The sequence below is a fragment of the Triticum aestivum genome, chromosome 1B (assembly GCF_018294505.1).
Source record: "Triticum aestivum cultivar Chinese Spring chromosome 1B, IWGSC CS RefSeq v2.1, whole genome shotgun sequence".
NCBI lineage: Eukaryota > Viridiplantae > Streptophyta > Magnoliopsida > Poales > Poaceae > Triticum > Triticum aestivum.
The window spans coordinates 656245140-656260673 of NC_057795.1; positions in this window are offsets into that span (position 1 = coordinate 656245140).

Consider the following 15534-nt stretch of genomic DNA (forward strand, 5'->3'; position numbering starts at 1 on the left):
GCTACCCCGGGCAAGATCCAAACAGCCCCTCCCAACAGATTCAAATCCCTCGTTCGCCGTGGAATTTTGCCATGTGTTGTTTTCATGGACTAGCAAGATGCCCGTGCATTGCACGGAACATCAAGATGCATTTTTTTACAAACTCCCGCATGCATGCAAGGGATAATTAATTTCCTCCTTTGCTAGTACCACGAGGCAAACACCATTAATATTGCGTCGATTAGTGTTAGTGGCCTTGTATATCTGCAAATTGTAATTTTGATAGTGGCCCCTTGTATATAAAAATGGAGGGAGAAAGATGAGAGATAAGGTGAGGAGGAGTGGGGCGTGGTGGTGACTGGTGGTCGGACTGGGCGGAGGCATGTGGATGGACGGCGCATTATGTCTAGGTTTGTATCTCTCTCACACACACTACGTAGGTGGGGGACGTGCACGAAGAGAAGAGGTGCACGCACGGCACATGTACTCCCGTCTCTTTCCCAAGCACACCCGCGTGGGTACACGGTGGAGCTCATTTCTGTACGAAAAAGGCAGCCCACGTGGTAATTTGGCACGTGTACTGGTTGTCCACTTGGTGGAGGGAGGATCGTCTACCACGGATGAACAAACAAATTGCAACTTGACGTGTTATGTTAAAAAAAAGACAAACCATGTGGGGCCTACCTTAGAGGCAAGGCTCTATACACTGGAGTACTTTTGATGTGTCCCGTCAACTCGCAGAACAAGGAGAAGCTTGCTTAGTACGCCGTCTTCCCCGCCCACACGCGTGGTGGCTCGCAGGATGAGGCGAAGTTTGCTTACGAGTAGTAGTAGTACCCCTACTACTATACGCCTTACGCCCGCTCCCTCGCCCACGCGCGCGGTGGCTCGCAGCACGAGGAGAAAATTTTACTCCCTCCGTCTAGGTGAGTAAGTCATCTTAGGTTGTGCACCGTGACCAAGGAGGAGGAGAAAATGAGAGAAATTAATGTTCATTTGCTAATTAATAGCATTGCATGCAATGAACTAACCACTGCATGTCGTGTTTGGTAGTCTCAAGTCATTAAAAGCATGCACACCCCACATCTCTTATTGGTTGATATGTCAAGAAACAAGAACGAGGTAGAATTTAATGCACCGCGCCTAAGTGTTTTGGGATTATTTGTTTTTTGTAAGACAACCACACACCTATACGGAGGGAGTACTACTCCCTCCGTTTACTCCTCGTCCCTACTACGTACCTTGGTTATTACTCCCTCCATTTACTTATACAAGGCCACTATAAAAAAATACATTTTGCATCTATAGAAGGCCACAAATAGTAATCGAGACAAAAGTTACTACTCCCTCCTTTCCAGTTTAGGCTGGCCATAGTGGGGGTAACATAAGTAGTATCATGTACTTGGGACTCACAAACATGCTTATGTGGAAGGTAATTAAAGAAGAGAGAGATGGTTATAGTAATATAGATAGATACCGTAACATAATAAATGTGATGCTACTATGTGTCATGCATGACAAAAAATGAGACCACATATGATACTAATCTATGATACTATGCACTATAGAAGTAGTACTCCCTCCGTCTAGGTGAGTAAGTCATCTTAGGTTGTGCATCGTGACCAAGGAGGAGGGGAAAACGAGAGGCATTAATGTTTATTTGCTAATTAATAGCATTGCATGCAATGAACTAACCACTGCATGTCGTGTTTAGTAGTCTCAAGTCATTAAAAGCATGCACACCCCTTGTCTCTTATTTGTTGATATGTGAAGAAACAAAAAACGAGGTAAAAGTTAATGCACCGTGCCTTAGTATTTTGGGATTATTTGGTTTTCGTAAGATGACTTACACACCTAGACGGTGGGAGTAACATAGACTAGTAACATATGCATGTTACTAGTCTAAGTTACTCCCCACTATGACCAGCCTTATGGCTCAATTTCAAAATCTCTCCAACCAAGGTAGACGGTGAGTGGTCGAATTAATTTCGTAGTTTGCACAAGTAATTAGTACGCTCGTTTTCTCAAGAAGTTATGTTTACCGAGGCATTAATTAGAACAAATGCATGAATGAACACTAAATTTCCATGAACTTGTCCATGCATTGGTTAGTTTCCTCTTGACACTGCTTGCGTCGAGTGATCTAACGCACCTCGAAATCCAACATGTAATGGTACTACTACTAGTATAGTAGAATTGAGACTTATCAAACGGAAAAACAAATGTTTTTTAGTTGAGCCCTATAAATCCTAGTGGGTACGTACTCCGTAAAAACAGATTTTTCCAAAACTAAGTCGCTCCCTTTCATGAATTATGTAGTATACTCCTCCGTCGACGCTCTCTTTCATGAATTTTGTACTTCTTGTCACCGACATGTGGGACATATAGCAACCGGGTCGACGTGTCAAGCACCAAATAACAGTGCAGAACAGCGGGGGGACGCACCCCACTCGTACCGGCCCAGTAGTAGTAATGAGCAATGAGACGTCAAATCACAATGTCGCACCTTCCTAGATGGACGAAGCAACCATTATTTCACACTTCGGTTCGCCATCATCTCAAACCACGTAGTATTGCTTCTGCCTCAAGAGGGACACGCACATTGCCTTGGTACATCATGACACGTGGGACCGCATGACAGGCCATGCTCCCCCGCCGATCGCTCGGTAAAATCACCTCATTTTTACTATACTTCCTCCGTATCGGTTTACTACATGTCATGCACGTCGTTCTAGGTTGAGAATTTAACTGGCTATATATGTGATGAACAGTACTCCAGCCTTTTAAAAAATGTATACTTTTGTATAGTAGTACTATCGATGGATTGCGCCGTGGAGCAAAAATTGAAATTAAAAAAAGGTGGTACATATAGAGAGCGCTTGTCGCCAATTATGCATATAGTACTATTAAAAAATCTAGTACGTGCTTAATTGGGGTGCTAAATTCTATTAAAGAAATACTAGTAGTATGTATCATTCTGAGGAGTTAAAGTAACGAGAAGAAACATAACATAGTTCTACTGGGGCTCAGCACAACACACCGCTCAAATTAAACTAAGCACACCTGAAATTAAACTATGCAACTAATCCAATAGACACTGCATTAGAACCACCATGAGCAACGATACTGACACCTTACTCACTCGGAGGAGTCCTCGTCCACGTCCTTGACGTCGTCCTTGTCCCTCTTCCTCTTGGCCGATACATCTTTGCTTGAACCACACACTTGGCTCTTGCTCTTCATCCAACCCTTGTAGATATTGAAACAAAGGTATCCATCCATTGAAGCGTAGTGGATGTGGTCTATATCTAGTACATTCCGCTGCCATGCATAACGATGAAACGTGTAATGAGGTTTCTCCAGTTTACCGTAAGAAGGATGAACCATGGCTCCTGCCAGGGTCAGCATTGAAGGCTGACGAGAGGACACTAGCCGATTCGTCTTGAGGTCGAAGGTGTTGCCTACAACGAGGCCTATCCGACCCAGGACTTCATTGTCGTTACCAAAGTCTACAGTAACGAATTTGATTAGGTTGCTCTCAAGGAAGTCCTTAAAATCCAGGCATTCAACGTCGGCATGGCATATGTGGTATACCAAGCATAAGTCATGCACGCAAACCTGGATCACGGAGGGCTTCTTCCTCTCTTCGTCCTTTAGATCCTTCTCTCGTCCCAGGACTGTGGTGTACTCAACATCTAGCCCGGCGACCCGCTCAGCATCTGAGTCTTCGAACATGCGTCTGAAGCGAGAAAGGCATCCTTTCACCGTCACGGAAGAACGGGTGTAGATGACGTCGAACTCATCGCCGGTGATGGTTCTAACCTTGTACCCACCGCCGATCGTGGAGATTTGGGATGCCATGGATTTGGGAGGAGGGTTAGGATTAGTGGAACTGCCGTAATGTGAATGGACGGGACAACTAGGAGCGAACCACCGTAGTACTGAAGGACGTGCGGGGACGAGTAGGAGCGAACTGCCAGCGTGCGAATGGCAGGGTAGTGGCTTTCCATTCTCCCATGATACGGGCTTCCGAGAGCCCTTGGATCTGAGATCGAACGGTTGCATGGCGTGATTCTAGACCTATGGGTGAATATCCTATCCTGGAGGGTTATTCTACAAATTTTCAGCAACTTAGCATGCGACCGTTTGATCTCGGATCCAAGGGCTGCCAGCAGCCCGTATCATGGTCGCGCCTACCACGACCGTCGCGTCGCTCGTGCGGTCGCGCCGATGGAGATTTAACACGGTGCATTAGGCTATCTGATGTTGGCATATCGTACATAGTCATCACTTAGTCACTCATACTACAACAAGGTTAGCTATAAGGTTGGCTATAAGTTTATTTTTTTACTCCAATCTATCTCTTTCTTCGTACTCCCTCCGTCCCATAATATAAGAACGTTTTTGACACTAGGACACAGGGAGTACTAGTATTAATTACATTTGCCAAGGAGTGACCTCTTCCAATGAAATGGTGTTGCTAAGTTTGCTTCATTTAATTATCTATAGACTCAAAATTGTCTTTTCACCTAGGTACACGCGCTTAGCACCGTTTCTTCCTTGGGTCACCAAACTAGTCTCTCTATTTTTGATTAACTTGCCACATCAGACTTTATGCCTATGTGGCAAGCTTAGCACCTATAGGAGCAAGTAAAAGTAAGTACAATAGTGCGCTTTACATGGCATTTTTGCATATGTGGAGGAAAGAGAGGCAAGGAAAAAGTGGAGAAGTGGGCTCTCATCCAAGAGCCAGCCTGTACTACATGGTGGAGCATTGGGAGAGGCACCTGTATGGAGGTGGTCAAGAATAGGGAGACTCATGCCGGTCGTTGCGCCGCAGTTAAAATGATAATGGCAAGTCAAATCACAGGGCCCCACCTGTCCAGTAGTAGCTCGCTGTCAAATCACACAGCCCTACGTTTGCAGCAGCCTACTCCCTCATCTTCTCGCGTCTCTGTCGAACCGACTAGGCGGAACTGCCCCGCCTACCGCACATGAAAAGCCCCGCCCTCGACTTTTAAATACAACTACATCCGCTTAAGAATCCAATGATATAGTAGTACTTTTTGTGACATACTAGTAACTCATATTTAGTTAGTCAAATGGATGACCTAGAACTACATGCACACCCTATAAACCGAGACGCCTAAAAATAAAAAAAACGAGACGGAGAGGGAAGTTTAGCACGTATCTTTTTAGATCAATATAGTCGGGATTCACCAAGGAGCAAAACCAAGTGGTAGGCTGCTCCTGTCGTGTTGGCGTAGCAACTCAAGCAGGGTCAGTCCGCACACAAAATGGCAACACACTTAACAGGACCCCTTTGGCCGACATGTGGCTCATCCACCGTCTTGTTCCATGTGCGATGCACCAAATTATAGTTCAGAGCAGCGGTTGGAACTGGAGGCACCCCGGTCGTAGCGCCGTAGTAGTAGAAAATGAGCGACGAGGGGTAATATCACAAAGCCCCACCTTTCCCGCATTAAGCTAGACGGACGAAGCAACCATCATTTCACTCTAGGGCCCCGCATTAAGCTGGATGGACGAAGCAACCATCATTTCATTTTAGGGCGCAAGAGCATAAATAAAATAGAAAACAATGATGCGTGCGGCAGCTACCTAGGACACCCTAGGGTAGGGGTCTCCACTACATATCCTTTTTTTTACAGCGCCTCCACTAGAAATCGGCTTCTCCCTTGTCCTCTTAAAGAAAACCGATGATGAGTGCGGCGGTAGGGTTTGTAGGAGTACTAGGGCGTGTGGGGCCACATCGTAGTAAACTGGTTCGAGTCGACGCATCTGTGGGCCGCTTGGTTTTACGGGAATGAGGCATCATTTTGGGTTCGGGGATCAGTGGAGATATAGTATGTACAAAAAATTGTGGACGTAGGTTCGACCGAAAGGCAATGATGCATTGAACGCATGAGATTTTGAAACCAGATTATGAATAAATACACACTATAGCATGTAAAGCTTTGAGTCATATATGCATGATGTAGATGTTCATTTAGTTCTTATAGTTCATCTCATTCAAAATCAATTAGTTTTATAAAAATGTTAAGATTCATGGGGTTGTGCATTGTAAAGCATAAAGTAAAAAACAAATAATGGCAATTCATTTAAAAAAACAATTATGATACAGAAGATTCTAGAACAAAGGAGAAGTGCTTGTGTTTTGAGGTTTGTGCATTATGCTTAAGTTCAACCATGGAGTCTTATAAATTGTACATGTGGCAAATCTGGTGGAATGTTGATGATATCCAACGGCCAGTAGTGCTCGGATTCGCCATCTCTGCACTATCGGATTAGCTTCATCCAGCGACCATCTTTCAAATTTATTGGCACACTATATAGTTCTTGTGCCATAGTTACATGTTTTGGAAAAAAAGCTACTAGTGGGTTGTACTGTCTATTTAGGAATAGAAGATGTATACATGGAAGTTGTAGGGAAAGAGATAACATGGAGCATCTCAATTCCTATGAGTATGGATTGGAAAAGAGATGTCATTTGGTTCACATCATAGGAACTGTTCTATTGAATCTAGAGATGACATGTATCTCAATTCCTATGAGGAGGGATTAGAAAAGATATGTAATTTGGTTCAGATCATAGGAACTTTTCTATTGAATATACGCTAATGTTTATTTCCTTTGAAATTAAGGGAGTATAGGAATCCATTCATTTGAACCAAGTGGCTCTAAAGCTAGAGAAATGATATCATGTTTATTTCCTTTGAAATATGGAGTATATGAATCTATTCCTATGAACCAATTGGCTCTAAAGGAAAAAATCCTATAAAAATCATATCATATAGAGTTCCTATGATATTCCTTGACACCAAAGGATGGTTGAAATTGATGCGGGTGATACGATGGTCTTATTTTGTAGACTCCTCCCCCATCTTTATAGTTACCTCTCGAAGATGAATGAAATGATATATACAGGGTATTCTACATGTCCAATTTGGTACACGAAAACTCGGTAAAAGTTTGCGAGGTTTAATTTTCAATAAAGCTATATGCACAGCATTTCGGAACGGGGGGAGCATACGGCAGTTGCTAACACTCACGTGGAAGATTTGTGTGTAGGAGGAGTGCCGATCTAACGGTTCTTATAGCGTTCGTCGGGAAAAGGCTTGTGGCGAATGTTTGTCGGATAATGATTTACGGACACATGCATTGCATTGATACGTGCCCCCTCCCTCTCATGCACACGGACCCTCATGAGTGACGACTCTCCCGAGTCCTCTCGCAGACTCGCACGTCGCACCCACCGTCTATCTGCAGGTAGACGTCACGCACATATGTGCTCTTCACACCCTACCCTCAGAACTTTGAAAAAACAAAAGACGTCGCGCACATTTTATTTTAGCTCACACGTCACACACTTATACTATTACTCTTGCGGCGAACGTTCTGTGGGCATAGTATATTGTACTCTCACGAAGAGTAGGGGTGCACACACGCACTAGTTCTCTCACACCCACTCACTGGTACATGTAGGAGCGCATTTTTTTGAAGCTGGTACAACAAAATCACTCCACTATATATATAAGCAGGAGCCTTAGCGCTCACTTTACTAGGGTTCCTCTCATTCACTCTCTCATGCTCTCCAGATCTAAGCAAGAGATAGGTGGCCACACTCTCTCGCATCTCACAGCTCGTCACAAATCCGGACGGACAACCTCGACCGGGGTAGGGGTGTAGGTGCATCATTCACGATGTCGTCGGCGGCGAGGGAGGAGACCAACGGCTGCCTGCACGCCCCGATCGGCGGCTGTGCCGTTCTCTCCGAGAGAGTGTTGGCTTGGGAGTGCCTCCGAGCCCTTCTTCCTCCCTGCGGTATTGTGGCCAAGATGCGGCCTCCCGACGCCGTCTTTGCCACATGCCAACGACCCTTAGGTATATATTCCTTCGAAACCTGCCTTGCTCTACTGCCCCAGCTCCCTTCGTGTGGATCTTTTTCTACTTCCGTCCACTATTCCAAAGCCACCTAGACTTTTACTATTATTAGAGGTAAAGCTAGTTCATACAGTCGACTCTAAGAGTTGGTTCAAACAGGGAAGAAAGTGGGAAAGTTGTAGCATGAATCTTGGACTTGGTTCTAAGAGGAAACGAGGGAAAGTAGTAGATACTGGCTACCCAACCGGTCTCTTGGTTGAAAAGACGAAGAAAGCATGGTGGATGGCGAAGGGTGGGGGAAGTGGACCTATCTCTTGGTTGAAAAAGGAAAGAAAGTGATGGGTGTTGGGGGACAACGCAAATGAGAATGAGCAAGTCTAGATTTCCTGTGCTCACATAGGAAAATGTCGCCGAGGAGATAAAAAATGGGACAAACGCAGACATGCTGCCCGAGTGTTTGCTGCTCTCGGCAGCCACATCTGCCTCACCACTTTATGCCCTTGCTGTCCCTACGCCCATATCGCTACCGTTAATGTAAAATCACATGAAGCATTAAGCAATGCCGCCTAATGTCACTATAAGTAATGGTCTAGTGCCGTCGATAAATTGAAGCAATGCCACCACCATTTTATGAAGTGCTTCCGTCTTGCTTTATTTCCCATGAATTGTGTTTTTGCAGTTACACTTAACTCTCACACTGCTAACATTGCTTCATCCCAGTGGAACTGCACAAATTTGATTGCACATTTACTGACCATGTGCTAGTCTCATGACAGTAATACTAATGCTATTGTTCTGCATGTTAATCTGGTGGCATTGTTGATGTGATGTGATGCTACTTACTTAAGGACTCATCATACTGTCAATCTAGTGCCAATTATAACACAATAGATGCTGCTGTTAATCATACGCCACTACAAATATCTATCACTGTTTAAATAACCGTATTTCGTATTTGCGCAAACAGGGATGTCTGTCTCCATATCGTTTCGGGATGTCTGTCTCCGTGTCGTTTCTATCCGCGCAATCAAAAGCACACACCTCAGTTTTAGTACAACTACGCAAAATGAGATGGCTATCTCTCGTTCCCGTCGTCTAACCTCCAGTCTTCAAGGTATTCCTACAATGGTAGTAACAAAGGTAGAATGACCAACGCAATCTAAAAGAAGCTGATTCGTACGTTTTACTTCCTGATTGCAGTGCAGGGACAAGCAAAAACAACTGCATCCTAGTCCGAATGCACTTTCTGCCAGTTCTTCCACGAACCGAGGACTAGCTGGCACGGCTGCACGGTGGTTTTTTAAATAGGTGCACGGACAAGAGGCATTGTGGTCTGCTTATTTCTGCAAATAACGGTGCTTAAATTTAGTGGAATGCACAAGCATTTCAACTGGTCAGTACACTGCATGGTTTAGTTCAGCATTCCAGCTGAGACCACAATTGTAATTGGTTATTCTCTAATGAGAGAACCTAACACTGGATGGTGTCAACAAGAAAAAACCAGAGTGAACCTTCTCACAACTTTGTCTTTTGCTTAGAGAAGCCTTGCTTGTTTTTTCCTGATTTGTCAACCTTCTCACAACTTTGTCTTTTGCTGTGAACTAGTATATGTTTGTTATGTTCTATGAATCATTGAGATGTATAAAATTGCTTAACTTATGCTTTTCAAGTTTTTTATGAAGACGAGTTTAATGTGAGTGTTCCACATGAGCGCTGGACTAGCGTGTGAACGTTTGCAAATTATTACACTGTGGCCTCAATTAACTGCATGAACCACTATAACAAGATACATAGTTGCTTATATGTCAGACATCAGATTGTTGATTGTTAGCTGGTCGATAGCCTAGTGTTGAAGCGAGCTAAGCCAATGTGCCGTGTTTTGCACAACTGCTTACAAGTGGGGTATCACCAACAGTGTTTACAAGTACTTATGTATACGTCGGTGCACAGTTCTCGAACGAGTGCTCTATTTCACCAAAACACACACTGCTCGTATGATAAACCGTGACAACTTATGTCTTACCATGCCATATTCATGAAAAAACTAGTGAGGATGCATCTATTTCGGCAACAATTATGATGGTTCTCACATGATTCACGGGCACACAAAAGTAGCAGCAGTTGCCATAGACGGATTCAAACAGGGTACTAGCCCCAGAGGGGTCAATAACAGGCAAGGTTCAGATAATTAGACACAATCCAAACTACTATTAAACACTAGCTGGGGCAACTATTTCATGCCTCGATCTAATTTGGGCTAGACACAAGATGGACCTTGCCATGAACATCATCGAGGACGTCCCACAGCAGCTCAATCCTGTGAACCTTCATGAAGACAACCTTGTGGCCTTGCCACTGATAAACTTGTTTGTGGAGGCATGCCACGTCATCTTCCTGCGTAAGCTTGACAAGAACAGCATGCCTCACAAACGAAGGAGTAGCTTTGAACTTCTTGTGCTTCAGTACACCCTGGACAACACGCCTGACAAAAGTGAGGCTGGAATACAACTCTTCATTGGCATAACCGCAAATGGCTTCCAGGATCCAACAACCTAAGAACTCTGTTTTCCCAGTGCATATATTCAGGTCATCCACCTCATAGTGAGTGACATGTACAACCACACAATCCTTGTCTGCATCAGGGTTCTAATTGAAATAGAAACAAATTCTGAATTACTTTTCAGTATAAGAAACACAAGTTATTTAAACCACTATGTATAGCATGGCATCGAAGCTAATAAAATTTTGCATTATTAATCTCCACATACTTAGATGAAAAACCACAATCGAGATCGGCAAAGAAGAAAATCACCTTGGGCAGCTCAGCGGGGGGGGGGGGGGGGAGGACACATCCTCGAAGGGGGAAAACTACTCCTGCAGTGCCACGGGGGCTGTAACCTCAAACGGAGCGTTGACCATCTCAGTAGTGGCCATGAGCGTATCTAGGGTCGGGTCGGTGGCTGGCTCCATCTTCTTGGAGCTCTCTGTCTCGTAGGGATCAGCATCCCGCGTCTGCTCCAATATCGGCAGATCTTTGCCTGCTTCTCCTTGGTCCATCATGAAACTGATGAATACTAGGAGACCACTGAAAGGAAAACACAATCGCCATGACAATGAAACAAAAAAGAGAGTGAGGATTGGTTACTGCTTTGCAAAAGTTCTTTTTTCTTCTCTGAACAAAAATATACCAACATCACGGAGCGCTTACCTTCCCTTCGTTGGGAGATAAGAATAGTGGCAGATGCGAGTGTTGCCTTTCTTGAAGACGGTGAGGGAGAAGGGGATTCAGCAAAGAGTTAAATGATGATTTCTTCGTCCATCAAACTTAGACTGTGTGGGGGGGGGGGGTTGTGATACGACGGCTTGTTACTGCCGCGCTACGACCGGGGTTACTCTCCGCCTGCATACTGCCTTCTAATTTGGTGGATGGCATTTGGGCCCGCGCGCTGCATGGCCCGCATGTCGGTGAACAAAAGTATAACGGCATTCAGTAGAGGGAGACGTTTCAATAACCTAGGAGGAGCCAGAAGCGGTAGAGTGTCTCCACTATACTAGTAGTAATTGTTTTTCTGGGTAGCTATAGAGTGTCTCCACTGTACTAGTAGTAATTGTTTCACTGGGCCCAAGACAAAACAGCCCATCCACACTAGGTAAATAGTAAAATCAATTCAAAAGCCCAATATTTACTGAATGAGAGGCGCTACCCACACCCAGCACAGCGCCCCCCAAAAAACCTGGGTGCTCTTCTTCCTCCTCGCTCGCACCCACCTCACGTGAGCTCGCTCCACTCGTACCCCCAAATTCCTCACCTCACTCCTACAGAAAACCCCAGCTCCCCTTCTTCCTCACTACTACAGAAAAAACCTCAGCTCCCCTTCTTCTTCACTCGCATTACAACTAGGCTCGTCATTCGTTACTCTGCTCAAATCCATGAGCGCGACGCGATGCCCTCGAGGAAAATGGAGTCGGCTGACCCCAGCGCCAAGAAGATGAGGCTCCCGCCAGCGGTGATTCCTGTTGTAGATCCCTCACCTGGCAGCATGGGGAGAAGAGGCGACCCCGCCCCCACCGGATCCCAGGAACCCGTAGAATCTCGGGTGGACCGCATCAGCGATCTCCGGGACGTCGTCTTTGGGGAGATCATCTCACTTCTCCCCACCAAGGATTGCTGCCGCACCCAAGTCCTCTCAATTCGGTGGTGCACTCTATGGAGCGTCGTGCCCCTTAATCTCGACTGTCGTCAGCTATCTCTCTTCAATGATTTTGAAATCCCCAGAGCAATCATCTCCTCCCACCAGGGCTCCGTTCAAATCCTCTGCATCCCATCATGCTACCTGAGCAATCATACCATGCCCTGCATGGTGGACGCCTGGCTGAAATCCCCAGAATTCATAGAACTACAGCTGCATGAGTTCTACTATTCCCCTGGAAATCACATACCACATACCGAATGCCATGAACTTGTGCCCTCGGCACCGATGTCCATCTTGCGGTTTTCCTCATCTCTCCACACCGCCACCTTTGCGCTGTGCTACCTACCAGACAATCTGGTACTAAACCTTCGACTCCCATTTCTCAAGAAACTTTCACTTGTGTGGGTTCATATATCGGAGGCCTCACTGCACAGCATCATCCACTCCAGTTGCCCTGCCCTAGAGTGCTTGGTGCTTGTTTTCATAGTTAGAATCGGTTGTCTCCAAATAAAGTCACCTAACCTTGTAAGAATTGGATTTCTTTTGACGGAAGGCAGATCATCATCCAAGATGCCCCTTCACTTCAAAGGTTGATCCTTGATTCTAGTTATTCACCGTTGCAAATAACCGTCCTCTCTGCACCTAAACTAGAGACCTTGGGTGTAATACATGATCTCTGTGCTCATTTCAATATGGTGTTTGGCTCCACAGTTCTTCAGGTACTTTATATTATCATCTACACTTGTAACCATAAGCTGCATTTTAATTTTCTGCCCATAAGTTATATATCATCTTGGAGTACACATTTTGTACTAATATTATGTTCTATGCTCAATGAAGAGTTTCTCCATGGACGACCTATCAATGGTGCTTGATTCTGTCAAGATCTTATATATCCACATGATTAGTTTTGATCTGAACAATATTATTGGCTTGCTGCAATGCTTTCCATGTCTGGAGAAGTTCTATATAAAGGTGATAATTTCACACGCACATTGGAAGCCCGCATATAGTGTACTAGAATTAACCGTTTAGCTGTTGCTCTTTCGACATTCTTTTTTTAGACCTTAACTGTTTTCAATCTTCATGTCTATTTAGGCAACAGGACGGGGTAAGAAAGTTATAACCAATCGATGGATTCGTAAGCATCGGGATTTTCTCACTTCTCATGAGATTCGATTGAAGACAATAACGCTAGAACGATATTAGCCAACCATGCAAATACTAGATTTGTCACATTCTTCCTGCTGAATGCGAGGTTACTATTGTCCATCAGGCTTAAGTTTATCAGCAGCATGGTTTTGACGGATGGGTACGTCGAAGAGCAAAAAAAGGAGTTTCAGGTGGGCAAAGAGCATCTGAACGTGTCGTGCTTCTATTTACAACATATTGTGGTCATAATCCAGTAAATTTTACGACCCAGGATGTTCATTCTATGGACCTGACCGATCGATTTGACTGTGACTGCCGCAAACAGTGATGGAGTTAGATGCTGTTGCCCTTTTCAACCTCGATTTTTTTTGTAAATGTGATGAACAATTAACCCTCGTGCTTTTGTACAGTTTGTAAGCTGGAGTTAGATGTTCCTGCCCTTTTCAACTCGACTGTGACTGTCATATTTTCTTTGAAACAAGGCATGGCTTGCCATTCGTTTAATTTAGAGTGAAATATTGTAACAAATCCCAACCAAGGGACATAACATCACTCTCGACGGCTGCTTGAGCTCACTGTGCATTAAAGAATCCAAGTGATTAGCCCCCACCAGCACCCATGAACTTATTTCGAACTAGCACATCAAATGGGCTGTAAATTTTCATAGGAAAGGCTGCATGACCGTGATAGATTTGGATTCTGACATTTGGGACCCGCGAGGAAATAGCCTAGACAGTCAACAAACGATTTTGCCTACCAACCATTGGATTGACATCCAACATATGTCGTGTATCTTCTATCTCTTGTCTTCTTCCTCCAGCCGCCCAAACCGAACCACCCCGTCGGCTCTGCCTGCTCCCGCATCCCATGGCTGGCTGCGCCTCCGCTGCCCTACCGTACGTACCCTCCAACGTTGGCCAGTCCCTCCCTCAATTCCCCCACACGTCCTGTTATTCTCCGGCGACGTCAGCCCCAACACGCACCCGCACCCGAACCAGTCAACCCTCATACTCCCCTCCGCATGCGACTGGACCGGCGCATCTTCCACGGCTCTTGTTTGTTCCGTCCGAGGCCTCGCTGTCGTCCTCTGCCTTGCGGCCTTGATTTGCTCGCCGTGCACGATGCGCCGCCCTCTTGCGTTGTCAACGTCGTCCACAACCGAGAGGAACAAGGAGATGAATGTACGTGGAGAGGATGACAGTAGGGACCCACCAGCGTCATGGCAGTATGCAAGCAAGTGCCTTTGTTTTACAAGCCCAAAAATATGGTTCCTCCTAATGGTTGGACATCTCGGGCTCACGCCATTGTCAACGTAGTCAACAAAAGAGAGAATTACACTACGAGCGGCTGACACCAGGGACCCAGCAGGTCGCGCAGTTTTTTTTTAGGAACAAGCAGTTGTTATTTATACTAGTTTTAGCGACGGATGAGGGTAACAACGGGGCTGTGCGGGGGCCGTGGCCCGTCTAGCCAGGGTTTTATTTATGTTTACCACATCATGAGCCCAGTTGTGTTTTTTTCTTGCTGAAAATGGCTAGCCCAGTTCTATTCTTTTTAAAGAAATACCCAAACAAGGCCTACTTGCTTTATCAGTCGTGTTGGGCTGCAAATCTTTCAAGACAAGGAGAGTTTCATTCGGTTTTCCCAGAAATGGGCTATACATTTTTAAAACACATCAAACCAGGAATTAGTTTCAATTTTTTTCATTACAAGATTTTAAATACCATTAAATTTTACATGGGGACAATTATTTGGATTTTATATTTATATAAATTATTTTTCAAAATAGTTTGAATGTGAATTGATATTTCTGGATTAAAAACAGTTGCCGCACCAAAATATGCAAAATTTCATATACTTTTTAACCATGGCCACAATATGGGGTGTAATGCTAACAAAAAGAAGATGGGCTCCAAAAAATTCTTAAGAATTAGCAAATGGGATGTACATTATTAGAAATAATGGCAAATGGGTTGTCTGTTGTTTTCCATAGATTTGAGGCTGACTTGTGCGCCTACTACATGTTGACGTGTATGCTTTCATAAAAAAAATGTTGACGCACACGCAACGCCCTGTCAACTTAGTCAACACACGAGAGCAGTGACTGTTGGATGTCCATCCAACGGCTGTCGTGCTTCTTCAATGTTTGCTCTTCATGCTCCAGCCGCTCAAACAAGCGCCGGCGGGACTGCCTGCTCCCTCCTCCCCGCGGCCAGCTGTGCTGCCGCACAGGCCTCACCGCCCCACCATACTCCCATCGCTGGCCTAGCCATCCCTCTACTTACCCACACATGCTATTATTCTATGG